Source organism: Hemicordylus capensis, chromosome 9, assembly GCF_027244095.1.
Source record: "Hemicordylus capensis ecotype Gifberg chromosome 9, rHemCap1.1.pri, whole genome shotgun sequence".
Taxonomy (NCBI): domain Eukaryota; kingdom Metazoa; phylum Chordata; class Lepidosauria; order Squamata; family Cordylidae; genus Hemicordylus; species Hemicordylus capensis.
Genome location: NC_069665.1, coordinates 23,702,049 through 23,722,322, shown reverse-complemented (window position 1 = coordinate 23,722,322; position 20,274 = coordinate 23,702,049). Strand labels below are relative to the sequence as shown.

The window sequence follows — 20,274 nt, the reverse complement described above, 5'->3', positions numbered from 1 at the left end:
TCTTTTTTATTGTGTTAACAAAACCTTGAACGTCACTTTGATATAAAGCCAGATTTAAATTAAAACACACACACAAAAAAAACTCCAATTAAATTCCACACATATGGGAAATGAAAAGTTTTCCATCCTTAGCACTCACTGCTGTCCTTGCCACCTTGACTCTGCCCTGTGACAAGAAACCCATTCAAGCAACCACTCTACAAAAACACAGGGCTCAGGCTTGTTCACACACAAGTGATTGAATCTAGGTTTAATGTGGATTACCAACACTGAAGTGATCATGTGAACCCACGCCAAGATGGTTTATGGCCTGTCTAAGATTCCCATGGGTTCACACACTCACACTAATGCTGGCAAACCACATTAAGCCTAGTTTCAAATTATTATTTATTTGTTACATTTATAGCCTGCTCTTCCTCCGAGGAGCTCAGAGTTATTTCACATGGTTATTTTTATCCTCACAACAACCCTGTGAGGTAGGTTAGGCTGAGAGATACATGGCTGGCCTAGAGTCACCCAGTGAGTTTCATGGCTGAACGGGGATTCGAACTCGGATCTTCCCGGTCCTAGTCGAACACTCTAACCACTACGCTCTGCTGGCTCTTGTGTTTTGGATTTTGGAACTGGGGTGGGGGGAGATAAGTAGTACGTGCATGCATACACACAAATCCTGACAAGTGTCCTCTTTTCAATCAGTTTGATGGAGCACTGAATGCTCAATGAATGCCAGTACATGAAAATGACACAAAAGAACAGAAGCACTTTGAATGGTATGGGAGCTGTTAACACAAGCTTTTAAAGCATTGTTCTCCTTTGTTTTCAAAGGGCCCCCTCTCCCTTGACAAATCTACTTGCAACTGCACTCCTCTGCCATTTCCCTTCCATCTAACAAGGCCACGCATCTGATTCACCATGGTCACAGCAAGGTTAAGGAAAAACTAGCTCTGGTTGTTCTTCCTGCCCCCCACCCTTTGTGCCCCTGACTTTTTCTCTATTTTTTCTCTCTCCTCCTTTTTCATCTTCCTCCTGAATTTACAGAGCTTCACGCTTCTGCACTCTCCCGTTTTTCAAAGGGTGACACACAACTTTAAGGTGTCTTGTTAGTTTATTATCTCCCTGGGAAAGGTTTCCTCGGTGAAATTGTCTGGGCCAGTTTCTCCTTTGCTCTTAGAAGTAAGTTTTAGGTCCTGATCCTCCTGTCTTCTCGGAGGGCTCCAGATCAAAACCTTTCTGTTTTTCCCCCCAACTTGAGCCCTGACTGAACATCAGAAAGTCATCAACAAGACATCTTTCTGCTTTCACTCTCCATGCCACCTGGTGGTGAAATTCCACAGAACTTTCCTTCGCCTCTACAAGAACTGCACAAGAGCAATTCACTTTAAAAGGAGGTGGACCTTCACATGTTGTATCGCACACCAAAAGGCAAGCCCCTGACCCAACATAAACTCCAATTTGTTGAGATTCTGAATAGATTAAGTAAAATAAAATCATAACAATACATCCATAGTTTTCAAGTTGCATTCCATCAGAGAACCTTTTCCAATTTACTCATCTGCCATGGAATCCTTGCATGTTACAGAGGATTCACGGTCATGTTCTAGGTGTGCAGTTAACCTAGGTGTGCAGGGCTCATTCAGATGTACCAGTCAAACCATGTTTTGGCCATCAAGTTTGAGCCTTGGGTTCACATGCTACTTCCTTCTTCCTCCCCTCCTTGCTCCCTCCTCTGACTTCCTGGTTCAGGCCCGACCACTGCTTGCCATGAACATCCGAATTGGCAAACAATAGTTTGTCCTCCAAACCAGAATCGGAAACCTACTTCCCAAAAATAAATAAAAAAATGGTGGCTCCCAATTCTTATAGAGAGAACATGTGCAAGCCATCGTTTTTTAAATGCAGTTATCACGACAAACTATGGTTTGCCCAAAGCAGGAAGTCAGAGAGATAAAAGAGCAAACAATAGAAATGGAGGGAGCATACAGGCTCAGTGCTGGGACCCAAGAACCAAACCATGATTTGGTGGTGGAACTGTAGCTCTGTCATAGGGCATCTGCTTTGTATGCCGAAGGTCCCAGGTTCAATCCCCCCCAGGTAGGGCTGGGAAAGACTCCTGCCTGAAATCTTGGAAAGCTAATGCCAGTCAGTGTAGACTAGTGGTTCCCAACCAGGGTTCCTCCAGATGTTGAACTACAACTTCCACCATCCCCAGCCACTGGGGATGCTGAGAGTTGTAATTCAGCAGCCTCTGGAGGAATCTAGGTTGGGAACCACTGGAGTTAACCAAGGATGGGGAAAATCGGCCCAACTATAACTTCCATCATCCCCGGCACAGTTTATTGTGGCAGGGGATGACGGGAGTTGTAGTTCAGCAACAGCTGGAGGACCAAGTTTGCCTACTCCTAGTGTAGACAATACTGAGCTAGATAGATGAAAGGCTTAACTTGGCAGCTTCCTATATTCTATGTTCCTATCACCATTACATCTAAACCAGCCACAGTGGGCTCCCTCATGGTCCACCACTACTGATCTCCTGCAACGTTACCCTAGAAGAACACTCAATGGATTTTAGGGTACATTCTTTGTGTAGAGCCATCTCCCTTCCAAGAACTTTGACTACCATCACTGATCTTCTCACTGAGGAACCCTTGCCAAACTTCTGAGAATGGGGGCATAGCTCAGTGTTAAAGCATCTTCTGCTTTCAGAGGAGTACTTCTGTGGAAGGCATCAGGAAACCTGCAGGCAGTAACGCACCTGGAGAGAAAGGGTGAAGAAAGAGTTACCAGGGGAAGGCGGATCTGAAATAAGGGAGGAAGCAGGAAGGAAGGGGAAGTAACAAGGTGTCGGGTAGAACTTTGATGTATGGCATCAATAAAAGCAAAGTCCACCAAGGATGAGGGCAGTTCACAGCTCCCTACAGACCTGAGGCAGTCAAGGTAAAATTACAGCTGAGAAAGAACTGGGCAGAGAGGAGGAAAAAGGTTGGAGTGGGCCCAGAGACAAGATTTTAAAATGGGCCCCTACCTCACTGAAGCTCAGCTCATGAAATAAAGAAATCTTAAATGAGGCTGAATAGTGGTAACAAAAAGCATAGTAAATACACACACACACACACACACACACATATAACTTATGTGCCACAATAGAACATCATCCTAAATTATTTTTTTAAAGGTTTTGTTAATTGTGGATGATGCAAGTCATTTAATGTTACTAGAGAAAGACATGCTGTTCTGACAGCTCCAGGTCTTCACACTCACATCAATTTCGGAGGATGAATACAACTGAAGGAAGCCCGGGCGGGTGCACGGCTGGGGGAGTCAATCATATGGCTTGCCTCGGGGGGGGGAGCAGTGGGGCCCCCAGACAACTGTCTCCCCTTGCCCTATTATAGTTATGCCCCTGACAGTGAGCCACACTCCCTCTCTCTGCAACTCTGAAGTCAAGCAATCTAGCAACTATCTACAGTTGACTCTCCTTTCGGGGCTGAGTAAGGGGGAAATAAGCAAAGTCTGAAAATGTGTTACTCTCTCGTCTCGCAATGATGTGGAATTCTTCCTTTCTGCCTGCTGATGATGGAATTCTTCCTTTCTGCCGCAGAAGACTTTTACAATTGGCATCTCATTTCAAGTTCTTGACACTTGGATTCGGGTTTTGTTCTACTGCCTGATCACTTCCCCTGCAGTTTTATTGCTACAGAGCTTTCCTGTCAGCCTGTCCCAGCTTGCTGTGGGATGCCCTGACGATATAGCTCTCACCTCCCCATGCGTACACTTACTGGAAGGATCCGGTATGATGCAAACTTTGTTCAGCATCAGCAAAGAAGATAATTACTGTCATGTGTGCGATTTGAGGATTTTTTAATATATTTTTTTAGTGTATGTCTTCCTTCACACATTTAAGTTTCTGCAAAAGTCACAGCCTGTTCTGGAAGCCTCATGGCTTCCTTGTCAAGTTAGCAGAATTCATTAGAATTTCCAGCTGCTGGTAAGGCGGGGGGAAAGTTGAATATATTCTGGGAGGTCCCGGTAATGGGGAAACATGTACAAAAGGAAAACAGATATGCCAAAACATACCCAGGCTTAGGAACCATTTATTACTCACACAGAATTAGCTCAGGTTGGATGTCACAGACCTCCGGTGTGCATTTCTTTTCTCTCTTTCTTTTTCTGGTACAGAAAGCAACATTTCTTCTAAGGACAAGCAGAACACTCACAAGCCATTACAGTGGCTTGGAATTCTTCAAGTGCAATCTTCATGATCCTGAATGCCAGCAAATGTCATCTACCACTACTCATAGTGGATTGTCTTAAGAAGCCGGGGTGGGGGTGGGGGTGGGGGTGAGCACCAAAGGAGGCAACTGAGCTTGCTCCTCTCTCTCTCACCTCCTTTCTTTCTCTCCCACCCCACTCGAGAGCCACACAGCTCTCCCTGACAAATGTCCAGCTTGCAAGCCGCATCACTCTTAGGTGGGGTGGGAGAAAGAGAGAAGAACAACTCGTGATGCTGCCAGGAAGCAGAGGCAGCTGTGCCTCCTTTGCTGCCGCCCCCCTTCCCTCGGTTCTTTAGGATGAGCCACTACTGAGTACTACTACAACCAATATTTATATACCACTTTTCAACAAAGGTGCTCATAGCAGTTTACAGAGAGGAAGGAAGGAAGGAAGGAAGGAAGGAAGGAAGGAAGGAAGGAAGGAAGGAAGGAAGGAAGGAAGGAAGGAAGGAGGCTCCTGGACCCAAAAGGGCTCATGATCAAAAAGGAAGTGTAAGGTAGACACGAGCAATAACGACTGGAAGGATGCTGTGCTGGTGGGTTGAACAGGAACATTTGCTCTGCTCTCCCTCTGACTAACTGACTGATTGATTAAGTGCCGTCAAGTCAGTGTCGACTCTTAGTGACCACATAGATAGATTCTCTCCAGGATGATCTGTCCTCAACTTGGCCTTCAAGGTCTCTCAGTGGTGCCTTCATTGCTGTCATAATCAAGTCCATCCACCTTGCTGCTGGTCATCCTCTTCTTCTCTTTCCTTCAACGTTTTCTCAGCATTATGAACTTCTCAAGGGAGCTGGGTTTTCGCATAATGTGTCCAAAGTATGATAATTCGAGCCTGGTCATTTGTGCCTGGAGTGAAAATTCTGGATTGATTTGTTCTAGGATCCATTGATTTGTTTTCCTGACTGTCCATGGTCTCCTCAAAAGTCTTCTCCAGCACTAAAACCTTCTCCTCTACTAAACAGAAAAGAACCACCACTGTAAAAGTTATATATAGGCACACAGGAAGCTGACCTCTCTTTTTTTAAAAAAGCAAAAGCTTTTTATTAATACAGAACAGTAAAATAAAGATTACACCTCTGAGCCACCAACTTGTCCAATAACACATAAAATGATGTATCACACACGTTCGTACCCATATATATACTATGTACATTCGTACTTAGCATAGTTAATCATTTACATACGGAACATATGCAAAAATAAACTAGATCTTGCCCATCAATAACACAAACCCAGTTGAAATGAAAAAGAAAATTATAAAAGAATGAGAAAATAATAATTGAACGACTCCCACCGGATCAGTCAGTCAGCTAATATCTAGATGATAATCTTGTCTTGGGAAAATGATAATTTGATTAAAAGTTGGAGAAAGAGAGAAAAAGAGATCAAATTATTTAAAAATAAAGACCAATATTACTAAAATAAAAATGTTACCATTATTTTGAATGGTTTTTTAAATTGCATCCAAGGAAGCTGACTTCTATGGAGTGAGTCAGACGCTCGGTCCATCTAGCTCAGTATTGTCTACACTGACTGGCAGCGGCTCTCCAAAGTTTCAAGGAGGATTCTCTCCCAGCCCTACCTGGAGATGCTGCCAGGGATTGTGAAGATACTTTGCCGCTGAACTACGTCCCCATATTTTACAGCAGACAACATTTGCATGTCGTCACCCATCCCAATGCAAACCAAGGCAGACCCTGCTTAGCAAGAGGGACAATTCGTGTTTGTGACCACAAGACCAGCTCTCCTCCCCTCTTTGTCTCATTGCCCGGCTATCAGGGGTGTTCATCACCACCACTAGCTAGCCTCAAGGCCACCTAATTCCATGATTCCCAGCACCATGATGCCACGATTCCCAGCACCTGGCGACTTCAAAATCGGCCGACACAGGGAGGGAAATAAAATTGTTTTCCGAATTGTTTTCTGGTGCTTTGAATCTACCTGTCGCCCCTCTAGCTTTCGAAGCAAAACAGCCCACCTAGATTACTGGCTGTGTAAATCAATCTTCCAGCAAGGTCTGAACTTTGAAGCCAACAGATGGGTCATAATGGGAACAATCCCCTTCCCTCCCCCTCCGCACCTGGGCAAAGCCTCGCCTTTCGAGATGAATTTTGCAGAAGACAGATAAAGCTGGAATTACCCCAGTGTTGCTGGCCCACTTCAAAGGCTCCCTTTTCAGAGGACATAATCAGATTCTGATGCTCCACGCGGAAGCACTGCTCATTTGATCACCGCTCCAGACGGTTTTGCTGTGGAACGGTACCTAAATCAATTACAGTGCAGACATCTGCTCTAACGTTAATGGAGGACTTGGGAGAAAGAATGTTCTCCGCAAAGTGGCAGTCCAGAGGGAAAGCCAGCAGGTGGTTGTGGGAGGAAGAAAGGATTAGACGGGGCAAATGCAGGAAAGTTACGACTTCCTGCAAGGCGGTCCCAGGCAGTTCAGCGCTTAAAGGGGGAAGAAAGAAGAACACCTTGAACTGAGAGGGGAAACAAAAATGCGTCCTTAAGAACATAGGAAGCTGCTTCATACTGAGCCAGGCCCTTGGTCCACCGAGCTCAGTATCGTCTAGACACTGACTGGCAGCGACTCTCCAAGATTGCAGGCAGGTGTGTCTCCCAGCCGGAGAAAGGGAGAAAAAGAGAGAGGGCTAGAGAGAGAAGTAAGCAGAAGATACTTTGATTGATTTTAAGGAAATAATGTTAATTCTCTAAAGAAGGGCATCTCGCACTTGGAACTTGGACAATATTGAATATATTATTTAACGAAAATTTGTCAGCCCCTTTGGGAATTTTTGCCCCCTTTCTTCAGTCTCTCCCAGCCCTATCTGGAGACGCTGGAAGGCTGAAAACAAAACCTTCTGCATGCAAAGCAGATACTCTACCACTGAGCTATAGCCCAAACATCAGAAGCGGCCTTATACCGAGTGAGACTTTGGTCCGTCTAGCTCAGCACAGGGTTCCAGACAGGGGTCTTTCCAGTCCTACCTGGAGATGCTAGGGACTGGACCCCTGAGACCTTCTGCACGCCAAGCAGAATATTGTGCCAGTACAGAATATCGGCTATATAAGCTGCTGATATCGCAACTGGAACAAGAAATGGGGCGATCCATTGGAAACAAGCCTCCCCAGTCAACAAGCCAGCTGCAGTATGTTGCACAAACTGGAGTTCCGAGATAATCTTCAAGGGCAGTCTCTCAACGACTGTGTTGCAGCAGTCAATCCCACTCCCTGAAGTGACTAAAGCAGGACTAATGGTGGCAAATTAGCTCAGTTCTGCATGCGATAGCTACGCACCGTTGGCAGAAATTTCAAGCAGGAACCATGAGCCTTCTAGCTATCTGAATCTGCTTTTAGTGCAAATTAAAGCAGTGAAAAGCAGAAGTTTGGCAATAGGAGAGGCCTGCATAAATGGTGACTTCTCGAGCCGGTACAGAATATCGGCTATATAATATGGCCACCAGGGGCTCGATACACCTGTTTTGCAATCCCAGGCAGGCAGCAACACTAGAAAAGTTCTGGTGAGTATCGTGGTTTTCACTCAGTTTGATGGGTCACAAGCTTTACAGGAACACCTTGGATTTATTGAGCCAATATGGCATATCCGCGACATATTATGGCCACCAGGGGCTTGACACACAGTTTGCAATCCCAGGCAGGCAGCAACACTCGAATGACTCTGGTGAGCCGTTGTATAATGGCCTTCGCTCAGTCGAATGAGTCACAAGTTTTGCAGGCCTAACTAGAAGATCTAACAACCTGAACACGATAACCAGAACTATTAATCTGGGGTGCAGCAGGGCAGTTTCTGCATACGTATGAACTGACGAAAACATGGATGCTCTTTTGTGTTGGCCCAAACTTCCCATTAAACACACACACACACACCACACACTCAAGCAAAACACTCCATGCTTCTCTTATTCATCCTCATTCAAGTCAAAGGGCTGAGGTTGTTGTTGTTTTTCCCCTTTTCGTTTGCTTTTTCCACGGACCATTCCAAGTAATGCACTTCTTTTTTTTTTAATGACTTTGTGGGTCGCTTTTCTTTTCCCGCTCTTCATTGATCAATTCACCAGGCCCAGCTTTATCCTTGCTCCATTGCAACAAAAGCTCCCTGGAAGGAGATGAAAATATTCCTCTGAATGGCGTCCCCGCCTGTTTTGGCCCGGCGTTCTCTGGCATTGACAGAGAGAGCGCGCACACACACACACACACACACACACACACCACAAGAGCCTAGTGAAGCTCAGCCAAATTTTTGCTGAATCACTCTGCGAGGTACTGTGGCCAAATCTGACTCTCTCTCCCCTGTGAAAAACCGCCAATCTTTTGTTGAGAGCGATGCCCCCTAAAGCTCGCTCAACAACATGCCGGGTTTCAGTAGCAGCCAAAACTTCCATTTGGTTCTCTCCAAAAGCAGGCAGGATCCACAAGCCGATTTACCCATTCTCACCGTTTTTTGCAGCAGCCTAGACTTGGCCTACATTGTTTTATGCAGCAACACAGGGTGGGGCGGAGAGGCAAACCTTGCCTTGGAACAACAACAACAAACACACAAGTCATTTGCATTTATGGGGTTTCTTCTGCAGCGCCCTAATAGGCAGGAGTTAAAAGCACTGTCCGTGCATGGAATGAATCCTGACGGCTTGTTTTCATCTCGCCTTTATTGAAGAGATTCCCACAGTTTACTTTTTCTTCTTCTTCTTCTTTAGTATCTTCTGGCATCCTTGGATCAGCCGACAAAGAAATTCTTTTTGGACTCAGCATGTGGTCAAATGAAGATCGAGTTCAAAGTGACATGAAAATCAGAAATATTGGCTAGATAACAGGTATTGTCTTTTTCCAGAGCTTCTGTTCTTCATTGTCAGTAGTCACCATAACTGGAGAGACACGCTCACAAAAGAGGAAGAAATGTTCAAAGTAAGCAACAGATGCTTTATTAGAAGGCAAACCTTGCTCTCTTTTTTCCCTATTCATTTCATCCTAACACAGGCAGGTTTCCAAAGGTGGGGGCGGGGGAGAGCAGCTTTGAAGTTCTCCTCTTCTTCTGCTCTTTTCATTTGATGGGCTTAAAAAAAAAAGGATCCTAATTTCAAATCGCCACTAAGGCCTTAATGCTCTTATGCTACAAAATATTTTAACACCGTAATAACAGGCTCATTACCAGTCCGCCTTTATGTTTAGTACCTTGTCTAATTACTTAATTGGAAAGAGACTTCTGATAACGAGTTCTTACAGAATTCGCTTCCAACAAAAGAGACCCCAAAGCCGGATTGATCTTGGCAGGTATCATCGGAGAGTGAACCTTTGACTTCCGTCAGTCTTTAAGCAATCTGCTCCACCGGCCTTGTGAAAACGCTCTCTCTTTTTTTAATTATTCTCATGGAATTGCACTTTGGACATCACAGAACAGGAGCTACCATATTGCTCTGACTGCTGGTTGACCAGCCTTTTGTTAGGAAGATTGCTGGTTAATAGTCCAGGACGATCTCTTGATGTTTCATCAAGGGGAGCCAGTAGTTAAGTATCCTGATAGCTAGGCATCTCTATGTGTGTTGAAATAGGATACCCATGACAGTTGGGTGGAATTTTTTTTTCCCCCAGCTGAGGGGGAGAGAGCAGAAACACAGGGAGGGTATTCACACAATCAAAAACTGTGTTCTACCAGGGTTTGGGAGCAGTGGCTCCCAATTGTCGGCTGTCTGGAAGCAAGGTAAGAGGAAAACCTGGGTAGAAGTGATTGTGTGAAAGTAAGGTAGGAGGAAAACCTGGGTACTTACCTTGCTTCCACACAATCACTTCTACCCAGGTTTTCCTCCTACCTTGCTTCCACACAATGAAGCTCTTCTCATGATCAGTGAGAAGAGCTTCAGGGCTACATGCAGGGAGAGCAGGCTTAGCTCTCCGCTCTTCCTGCAGATGAGCAGTCGCTTGTAGCAAGCAGGGGCAGCGGGGATCGGGGGCCGCGTGGCCCCCAGAAGTTCCAGGATGCCCCGAACAAGCACGGGGGGCATTCTGTAGAGACCCTTGAGCCCGTGAGGCTGCTTGCAGCCTCCTGGTCCGGGGTCTACTCGTGTGTCGCCACATGCCGCGGCAATACACAAGCAAAAAATGGAGCACTTGCTCCGTTAACCTCGTCTTATGGGAGGGGTAGTTGGGTGGGCTCCCTTAGTCTGCTTTCCAGTGATCTTGAGAATAGCTTCAATCACTTCTACCTAGGTTCCCCCACACACCTGGCTTCCACACAATCACTTCTACCCAGGTTTTTCCCCCGACCTTGCTTCCACGCAACCACGAGGGACTTCACACGATTGGTGCGGAGTGCCATTTTGGGGTAGTGCAAGGAGCGCGAGCTTAGCCCGCTCTCCCTGCACACGGGAAGGGAGCCATGCCTGGGTGGTCGGATCGGCTGCCCACACAACTGCCGGCTCCATCACAGAGCTGGCAGGGACAGAGGGGATCGGGGGCCACCCAGCACCTGGAATTCCAGGATTTCTGGCCCCCGGAAGTTCCAACTGGCGCCTTTTGCATGCAAGGCAGATGCTCCACCACTGAACTACAGCCTCATCCTCAAAGGGGAATACCTGACAGTAGCAAGTGCTCACATGTAGTCCCATGTAGGGCTGGAGAGCTGGTCTGGTGGTAGCATGCATGACTTGACTCCTTAGTTAAGCAGGGTCTGCCCTGGTTGCATATGAATGGGAGACTTGATGTGTGAGCACTGGAAGATCTTCCCCTCAGGGGATGGGGCCACGCTGGAAAGAGTAGAAGGTTCCAAGTCCTCTCCCTGGCAGCATCTCCAAGATAGGGCTGAGAGAGATTCCTGCCTGCAGCCTTGGAGAAGCCGCTGCCAGTCTGTGAAGACAATACTGAGCTAGAGATACTAATGGTCTGACTCAGTATATGGCAGCTTACTATGTTCCTACCCATCCAAATGCAAACCAAGGCAGATCCTGCTTAGCAAAGGGGACAATTCATTCTCTCTACCACAAGACCATCTCTCCTTCTTAATGAAGCCTAGCATGGAATCTACCTTTTTCACAGCTGCTGAGCACTGAGTTGACATTTTCAAAGAGCGGTCCACCACAACCCCAAGATCCCTCTCCAAGGAGTTATTCGCACATGGCTTCATGCTGCGGGGTAAATGTTGAGTGAAACTACTTCGAATTAAACTCACGGCATTGAGGGAAGCAGCCCCTCCCCTCTGCCCTCGGGTTTGCTTTTGATGCAAGTTCACGTGTTTTCCTTCATGTTTTCCTCCTAGCCATTGCTGGGGGGAGTGGAGTGAGAGTACTGAAGAGCTATATTTGCATTTGTAAAGAGAGTATCCTTCTTATCATGCTAATGATTCTACATCAGTGACTCTCCCTATATACTCCAGCATTTTCAGATAAAGTAGCTTAAAACCAGCATTTTAAAAAACCCAGAAAAACCTCGAGATAAGCTAGAATTCGCATCACAAAGCCCGATTTGTGTGTGGAGTGGGTCCAAGGATCTCGAAGGGACCTCGGGGTAAGTTTGGCTGGTGTGTGAATGTACACACTATCTCCCGAATGAGATTCCGGGTAGAAGCCCTTTGTGTAACGCCTCCTGGTCAGCTACAGCCAGCTCAAATCCCATCAGTGTATATAGGGAGAGGCATTTTTGCCCCAATATGCATCACTTTACATATAGACATTAGTTACTGCATTTCAAAATTGCTATTTGGTTACTCCTAAATCATTCCAGTTCCCTGCAAGCTTGTCTTATTACCAGCAATTCCCATTTGTCTGCAGAAAGAAAAACATCATCCTACAGGATGCAACACAAAATACCTATTACTCATCTGCAAAACCTATTCATGGTTACTTATTGTTAGTGACATTATGCTCAAACACTGAACTATCACTTTCAGAAGAATGCAAATCTCTCTTTATTATGGCAACAAGGCAATTTCCTATTGTTATCCCCTTTGAGCTCATAAGTGAAGAATTAAAATGTCAGTGTTCATTGTTACTCCTTCATATTTTATGGATTACGCCTTTTTGTGAAAATGTTTTGGACACCACGCCACAATAAGGGAACTGCACTGAGGCGGAAAAGGAAGTGAATTATTTAACAGACGGCGGCAACGAACTTCATTATCACAAATACAAATGGACTGAAAGACACCTTGCTCTAAGAAAGGAGTTCAAAAGTAGGAAATCGGAAGCCATGAATGCCTGAAGAGTAACAGAGGCAGATTTCCAGAGTGCTAATCTACAAGGTGCCAAGTTCGTAGGCAGAGGAGCTGAACAAATTAACCGGATGATAGCAGATACTGTTTTCCAAGAATTGACACTCATGCAATGTAGAATAATTTACACAATACGTGTCCAGAAATATTATTTCGACTGCCACATTCCGCAGCATAACTTGGGCTGTTCAGAGCACGCAGCATGATGGGAGGAGAGCTGGTGTTGTGGTAGCAAGCATGAATTGTCCCTTTTGCTAAGCAGGATCTGTACTGGTTTGCATTTGAATGGGAGACCACATAGGAACACAGGTAGCTGCCATATACTGAGTCAGACCATTGGTCTATCTAGCTCAGCATTATCTTCACAGACTGATAGCAGCTTCTCCAAGGTTGCAGGCAGGAGTCTCTCTCAACCCTGTCTTGGAGAAGCCAGGGAGGGAAGTTGAAACCTACTCTTCCCAGAGGTGCTCCATCCCCTGAGGGGAATATCTTCCAATGCTCACACTTCTAGTCTCCCATTCATATGCAACCAGGGTGGACCCTGCTTAGCTAAGGGGACAAGTCATGCTTGCTACCACAAGACCAGCTCTCCTCTCCTAAAGAAGAGCGGAGAGTTAAAGTAAGTAAAGTTGCGCTGTAGAGTCGGTCTCGACTCCTGGTGCCCACAGAGCCCTGTGGTTTTCTTTGGTAGAATACAGGAGGAGTTTACCATTGCCTCCTCCTGCGCAGTGTGAGATGATGCCTTTCAGCATCTTCCTATGTCGCTGCTGCCTAATATAGGTGTTTCCCATAGTCTGGGAAACATACCAGCAGGGATTCGAACCAGCAACCTCTTGCTCACTAGGCAAGTTATTTCCCCACTGTGCCAACTGAAACGAGAACATTAACGAGAAAAATTGCAGCCTACTCCTTTCACGGATGGGCTAGTTTTCTGGGATCAGAAAAGATCATTCTGTGAGGGAGCATTAAAGGTAAAGTGTGCCGTCGAGTCGGTGTCGACTTCTGGCGACCACAGAGCCCTGTGGTTGTCTTTGGTAGAATACAAGAGGGGTTGACCATTGCCTCCTCCCGCGCAGTAGGAGATGATGCCTTTCAGTATCTTCCTATATCTCCGCTGCCCAATATAGGTGTTCCCCATAGACTGGGAAATATACCAGCGGGGATTTGAACTGGCAACCTCTGGCTTGCTAAGTCAAGTCGTTTCCCCACTGAGCATTACAGCATCCAAAAACGTGCTCCCCCATTTGCAGCCTGGAATGGTACCGTCCCGAGGGGATCTATCATGTGGTTTTGCTAAACACTGGCAAAGAAACGTCACACACGAGTGGAGTGGGGGGGTTCTATGGGAGCTGCCTCTGAAAGCAATCCAGAGTGGTACTTCTGTTGGCTCCGCTCCCACATCTAAAAGCCACAGAGACATCTGGAGCAGCAACAGAAAGATTTCACACTGCAGGCTCCTCAGGGCAGAAATGTTAAGCGTTGTACTGTATATTTATGGTCCTCTATAAATAATGATTTTTTCCATTAATTATTTTCTTTCCTAGCTCCTTAAGTGAACACAGCCCTTTACAAGTATATAAAACACAAGCTGGGTTCTGCCTCCAGGAGCTCATAACGTAGAAGACTGCTAAAGCGCCGTGATTTGTGGAATGTCCGTTCTTTCACTGGAACGCAGTGCCAATTTGTCTCCACGATGGAAGCCTCCACTAAGGGAGAAAGATGCTAGAAAATGCAAGAGTTCTTTTCATTTTTGCCCTGCAAGAGATCGTTGCATTTTTGCAGTGTACAATGCAATGATGCAAGAAAACCGCTATCTGAGGCAACCAGGAGAAAGAATCCTGAGGCAGGATAACAGGGCCGTGTTCAATAAGGGTCCTAGATGAAAGGGGTCTGTCGCTCAGTGGTGGAACATCTGCTTTCATAGGAACATAGGAAACTGCCATATACTGAGTCAGACCATTGGTCTATCTTGCTCAGGATTGTCTTCACAGACTGGCAGTGGCTTCTCCAAGGTTGCAGGCAGGAATCTCTCTCAGCCCTGTCTTGGAGAAGCCAGGGAGGGAACTTGAAACCTTCTGCTCTTCCCAAAGCGGCTTCATCCCCTGAGGGGAATATCTTGCAGTGCTCACACATCAAGTCTCCCATTCAGCTGCAACCAGGGCAGACCCTGCTTAGCTATGGGGACCAGTCATGCTTGCTACCACAAGACCAGCTCTCCTCTCCCATGGACTCCCATGGACTCCCAGGCTCAATTCCTGGGACCATGACCCCTCAGCTTTGGGGCGCCATCTCGGAAGAGCGCTCCCACGCACCCTCCCTCAGGGTTTTTAAGAAACTACTGAAGGCCCATCTTTTCAGAGAGGCCTTTCAATATTGTAAGGTAAAGTGTGCCGTCAAGCCGATTTCGACTCCTGGCGCCCACAGAGCCTTGTGGTGGTCTTTGGTAGAATAAGGGAGGGGTTGACCATTGCCTCCTCCCACGCACTATGAGATGACACCTTCCAGGATCTTCCTATATCGCTGCTGCCCAATATAATAGCAGCAGGGCTTTGAACCGGCAACCTTCTGCTTATGAGTCTCCCACAGCAGAAACATCAATATATCTAACATAGGAAGCTGCCATATACTGAGTCAGACCATTAGTCTATCTAGCTCAGTATTGTCTTCACAGACTGGCAGCGACTTCTCCAAGATTGCAGGCAGGACTCTCTCTATCTTGGAGATGCTGCCAGGGAGGGAACTTGGAACCTTCTGCTCTTCCCAGCGCAGCAATATCTCACAGTGCTCACACTTCTAGTCTCCCATTCATATGCAACCAGGGCATAGCCTGCTTAGCTAAGGGGACAAGTCATGCTTGCTACCACAAGACCAGCTCTCCTCTCTTAAGTCATGAATGTCCTTGGAAGTGTTATCTGACCATTTAAAGGCAATCAATCAATCAATCAATCTTTAGTACGGTCTGAGACCAGCACAGGTTATAATACAGTAATAAAGAAAAATGAATAGGGCAATCAGATACAGTTCAAAGGAGTTCTTGCAGGGAAGTTGAGGGTCTCTACTAAGCATAAAGAGACCTCCAAGACTTTGGCTGTAACCTTCTAGCAGTTTCCCTCCCTCTGTCAAAGAAGGGGCCATAACTAGGTGGGTAGAGCCCACACATGCTGCTTCGCATGCAGAAAGTCCCAGGCTGGACCCTCAGCATCTCCAGGTAGGTCTGGGAAAGTCACCTGCCTAAAACCTTGGAGAGCTGCTGCCAGGCAGGGAAGGCAATACTGAGCTAGATGGACCCATGGATCTGACTCAGAAGGCAGCAGCTTCGTATGTTCATATCTATCTATCAAATTTGTACACCGTCCCAAACCTTTGTCTCTGGGTGGTCAACAATAACACAAAGCAAGTTAAAACATACACAAAACTTAAAACCATTTAAACAATTTAAAAGCCAAAAACAGATTAAAACCTAAACATTTAAAAAGCTCAAAAGGCTTGGGTGAAGAGGTGGGTTTTCAAATGCTTTTTCAAAAAATTGCCAGAGACGGGGAGGACTGTATTTCAGTAGGGAGCACATTCCACAATCTCGGGGTAGCAACCGAGAAGGCCCGAGCTGGCAGCAACTGGAGACGGATCTCTCCAGATGACCTCAATGGGCGGTGGGGTTCATAGTGAAGAAGACATTCTCTTCAATACCGTGGGCCTACTAAGCCATTTAGGGCTTTATAGGTTATAACTAGCATTTTGTATTTTGCCCAGAAACCTATTGGCAGCCATTGCAGGGGTGTGTGTGGGGGGGTGTGTGTGAGAGAGAGAGTGTGTGTGTGTGTGTGTGTGTGTGTGTTATTGTTAGATAGATAGATAGATAGATAGATAGATAGATAGATAGATAGACCAGTTACCAAGATCCAAGATCCTAGCTTGCTTCCATAAACTTGGTATAGCCAGGGAGGGAACAAGAGGAGGTGTTCAGAAGGGGAAATAAAGGACTCTCTGTTTCAAAAACAGAGGATTTCCAAGCAAGTACAGCCCCTTCTACCTGGCAGAGGTTGAAAAGAAAGATTTTCCCCTCCTGACAACATCCCAGCATTGAAACAACACCCATCTAAGGTGTGAATGGTTACAAAGGTCCCAGTCACCGAAACACTTTCTACATATTTTAATGAATCAGAACTTAAATATCTCCAGGCTGTATTCCAGATAGGTCTAACAGAAGAACATCTGAGGAAGAACAAGAGAGCTGCCTTTCTGATCAACTACTGAAAACAACTTTTGAGCTAAGTGCAGAGATCCAGTATGATAGGAAACAGAGGCCTTTGCTCTCAACACACTCATCAGTTCACATCAAACAATTCAAAAAAGAAAAATTAGACCATCTGAAATGTAAATCTGCTCAGAAGAATGGGGCAGTGGAGGTTAAAAGGCTAAACTTTTATTCTTACCCCCTAAAAAAGTAGTGGAGAGAGAGGGGCAGGGAGCTGTATAAAACTTCTATTCTCTGGTCATTTTCAACCATTTCTTTTTTTAAATCATCCTTTGTCAGGGTCCTTTTTCTTTATTCCAAAAGTTCACCAACAAAGGGAGATCTATGGATAAAACCTTCCACTTGTTCTTGAAACGCCCTGTGTCTGACCAACACTGTGAGACGTGCAAAAAAGAAAATTTTAAAAAATGTTCTGAGTTATCTTGTTAGTACCATCCAAATGCAACAATCTGTGTAAGCAACCTCTTCCTTCAGAATCTCCAGACCTTGTTATTGTTCAGGAACTTGGGTACTTCCACCCCAGCGCCCCTGGAGAGGTCACGAAGTATTCATTCAAAGACAGAAAATGTTTCTATAATCAAGTGCTGGGTGAATACCCTCTGGCTTACTACTCCCTCTTAACTCGATTGCTCAGCTTTGAACATCTGGGTTTGGATTTGCCACACCTGTGCCCCGAGCACCGTGGATTTCCCACTTCCCATCTTCAAGGAAGTTTTCACTTTTGACGACCCGGCGGCTTTTGATTCATTTTGGCTTAGTTGGGCATTAATCAGGGAAGTTACTATAGTCATGAGGGCTAAGGAGAAGATGCGCAGTGGGTTCAGACACAATGGGGAATCAGAGGTCCCCTCAAGACTGGGATTTGGAAGGGACCTGAAGTTGGAGCTGGAGATGATCACACATCTTGGTTTGTTGGAAGTAACCAGAGGTATGCCCCCTGTCCATCAGCCTTCCATAAGAATACAGTTTCAAACTCTATGTTCTGGTTCATCCTTGGATGAACATCTTGCTCCTGTATTCAAACCAGTTTCAGTCTAAACTCTTAACTTGCAAAGTGGCATACTAAAGTGTTGAAGTTTGACCAGGGAGACTTGGACTCAAATCCCTGGTCCAGTGACAAATCCCACTGTGAGACTGGTCGATTGATCACTTGCTCTCGCTCTCACCTACCTCACAAGGTAAAGGTAAAGTGTGCTGTCAGGTCGGTGTCGACTCCTGGTGCCCACAGAGCCCTCTGGGTGTCTTTGGTAGAATATAGGAGGGGTTTACCATTGCCATCTCCCACACAGTGTGAGATGATGCCTTTCAGCAGCTTCCTATATCACTGCTGCCCAATATAGGTGTTCCCCATAGTCTGGGAAATGAAGCTAAAAAGGAGAGGAAAATCCTAACACACTGCCTTGAATTCCTTGTAGAAATCATGGGATACAAATGAGATAAAGTGTGGTCTTAAAGATCAGCCCTATAAATATATATCCATGGAAGTTATCATCCCATAGATTATTTAGTAATCTACACATACCAATGTTAGTCAGTTCTGGCACACTGATCACCGTAAAGATAAAACTTTAAAGATAAAGATAAAACTAGGCTCTCCTAGCCCAATTTTTGCTGCTCGTGGGAATAGCCTCTTTGTATCACAATGGGGTGGAGAGCCAGTCTTACCATCCTGGGCATGAATTGTGCCCTTTGCTAAGCAGGGTTCACCTTGGTTTGCATTTCAATGGCTGAATACATGTGGGCTACAGTTAGACACTTCCCTTAGGGGATGGCGCCACAGCTCAGAGGTAGAGCATCTGCTTTGCATGCAAAAGGTAACCTCTGCCCAATCCCAGACAGGGCTGGGAGAGACTCCTACCTGAAACCTTGGAGAGCCACTGCCAGTCAGTGTAGACAGTTCTGAACTAGAGGGGCCAATGATCTGACTCCGTGCAAAGCTGCTTCTTATGTTCCCGTGCCTTGGAAATGCCCAGTCTTCCAAACAGAGGGGGAAACATTTGAATACAGCTAACAAATATCTGAAGGGAATACCCAGACTTGGTCTAATTTCATCCTTATATATTTTTTAAAAAGTTTTACCTACTGATGGTGTTTTGTTTTCATTTTTTCAGGGTGTTTTGCTCAACAAAGGCACAAAAGAAGGCGATCAGTGTAAACACACTTGTCATGTAGTTTGTTTGGAGACGAGATTGACTTTCAAATTAGCCTGCTTCTCAAACATTTCACGTCAAAAACATAGTCAAAATGCAAATGGGCCATAAATGGCCCTTTAATAAATGCTCATTCAACATTTATTCTCTCTCAAATCATCTTTTTAAAGCGCTTTCATGGTAATGTTGAGAAGATGTGACATTAGAAAAATTGCTTTGACATGCTAAGGGGTTCCCAAGATTAACAGAAAGAGGAAGAACAAGATAAAGCTTTCAAAAGACCTATTTCAGAGGAATTATTACTTCCTTTGAAAGTCTTCCAAGGTTGCCTTGCATTTAAGCTTGTTGGCATACATGTAAATGAAGGACTACAAAAGTACATCCCCTACATTCAACTTGAATTAAACCTCTAGGCTAATGTTCAGCCATGACAATAAAGGCTAAAGCTTCGGCTGGCAAAATAAAAAAGCTAAAATGAGTGCTTTTCTCTTCGATATCAATAAAAGAGAATTGGTTTCCTTAACAAAAAAAATTATAGAATGCTTGAAGTAGAAATTATCGTTTTAATTCCCGTTATGATCTTGCTCAGGCCAATGGACTTGAACAGCTTTAAAAAGAGACCTTCTGAGGGATATGTTATGATGTTAGAGCACTGACGTGCTAGGAACGTGCTAGCAGAAAACAGCTCCCAGGGTTCAGGATTGGAGCCTTCATCATAATCTTGGTCTAGATACCAAGGACTATCTCAGGATATTTTATTTTTATTTTTTACATTTCTATCCCGCTCTTCCTCCAAGGAGCCCAGAGCAGTTTACATGGTTATGTTTATCCTCACAACAGCCCTGTGAGGTAGGTTAGGCTGAGTGGTACATGACTGGCCCAGAATCACCCAAGGAGCTTCACGGCTGAATGGAGATTTGAACTTGGGTCTTCCCGGACCTAGTCCAACACTCTAACCACTACACCTTGCCACCAATATATATATAAGAGATATACCAAGGAGGGAACCTGGGACCTTCTGCATGCAAAGCAGATGTTCTGCTACTGAGCCATGGTCCCCATCTCTAAAAACAACCCCACCCCCCCAAAAATGAAGGCAGTTCCTCAGAAAGAGAATCCACACAGCAGTTGGTCCCAACCAGGCCAATGGAGTGGTCCTACCCAGCAGCTGAAGGTAGGTCTGTCCTACCCAGCTGCTGATTGAGGAAGGACAAAAACTGCTCCTATCCAGCTTCCCCCACAATCACTTTCTCCGCCACCAACCTTGGCTTGAAGTTGTAAATGACTGGCAAACCAAAGCGTGCTCGGCTCCCGATTTAGGGTACGAGGCTTCTCTTACCCTAACTTTGTTCGTGTGAAACCGAGTATCCCGTCCT

At 45.6% G+C, this 20,274-nt stretch overlaps 1 long non-coding RNA gene across 1 annotated transcript; it reads left to right on the top strand.

The window, feature by feature from the left end:
• The first annotated feature begins 6,768 nt into the window (after positions 1–6,768).
• On the top strand, positions 6,769–18,958 carry LOC128334104 (uncharacterized). The gene is made up of 3 exons (XR_008311178.1): positions 6,769–6,885; positions 8,991–9,107; positions 18,860–18,958. It is a non-coding gene; the product is annotated as an uncharacterized LOC128334104 (long non-coding RNA).
• The last annotated feature ends 1,316 nt before the right edge of the window (positions 18,959–20,274 follow it).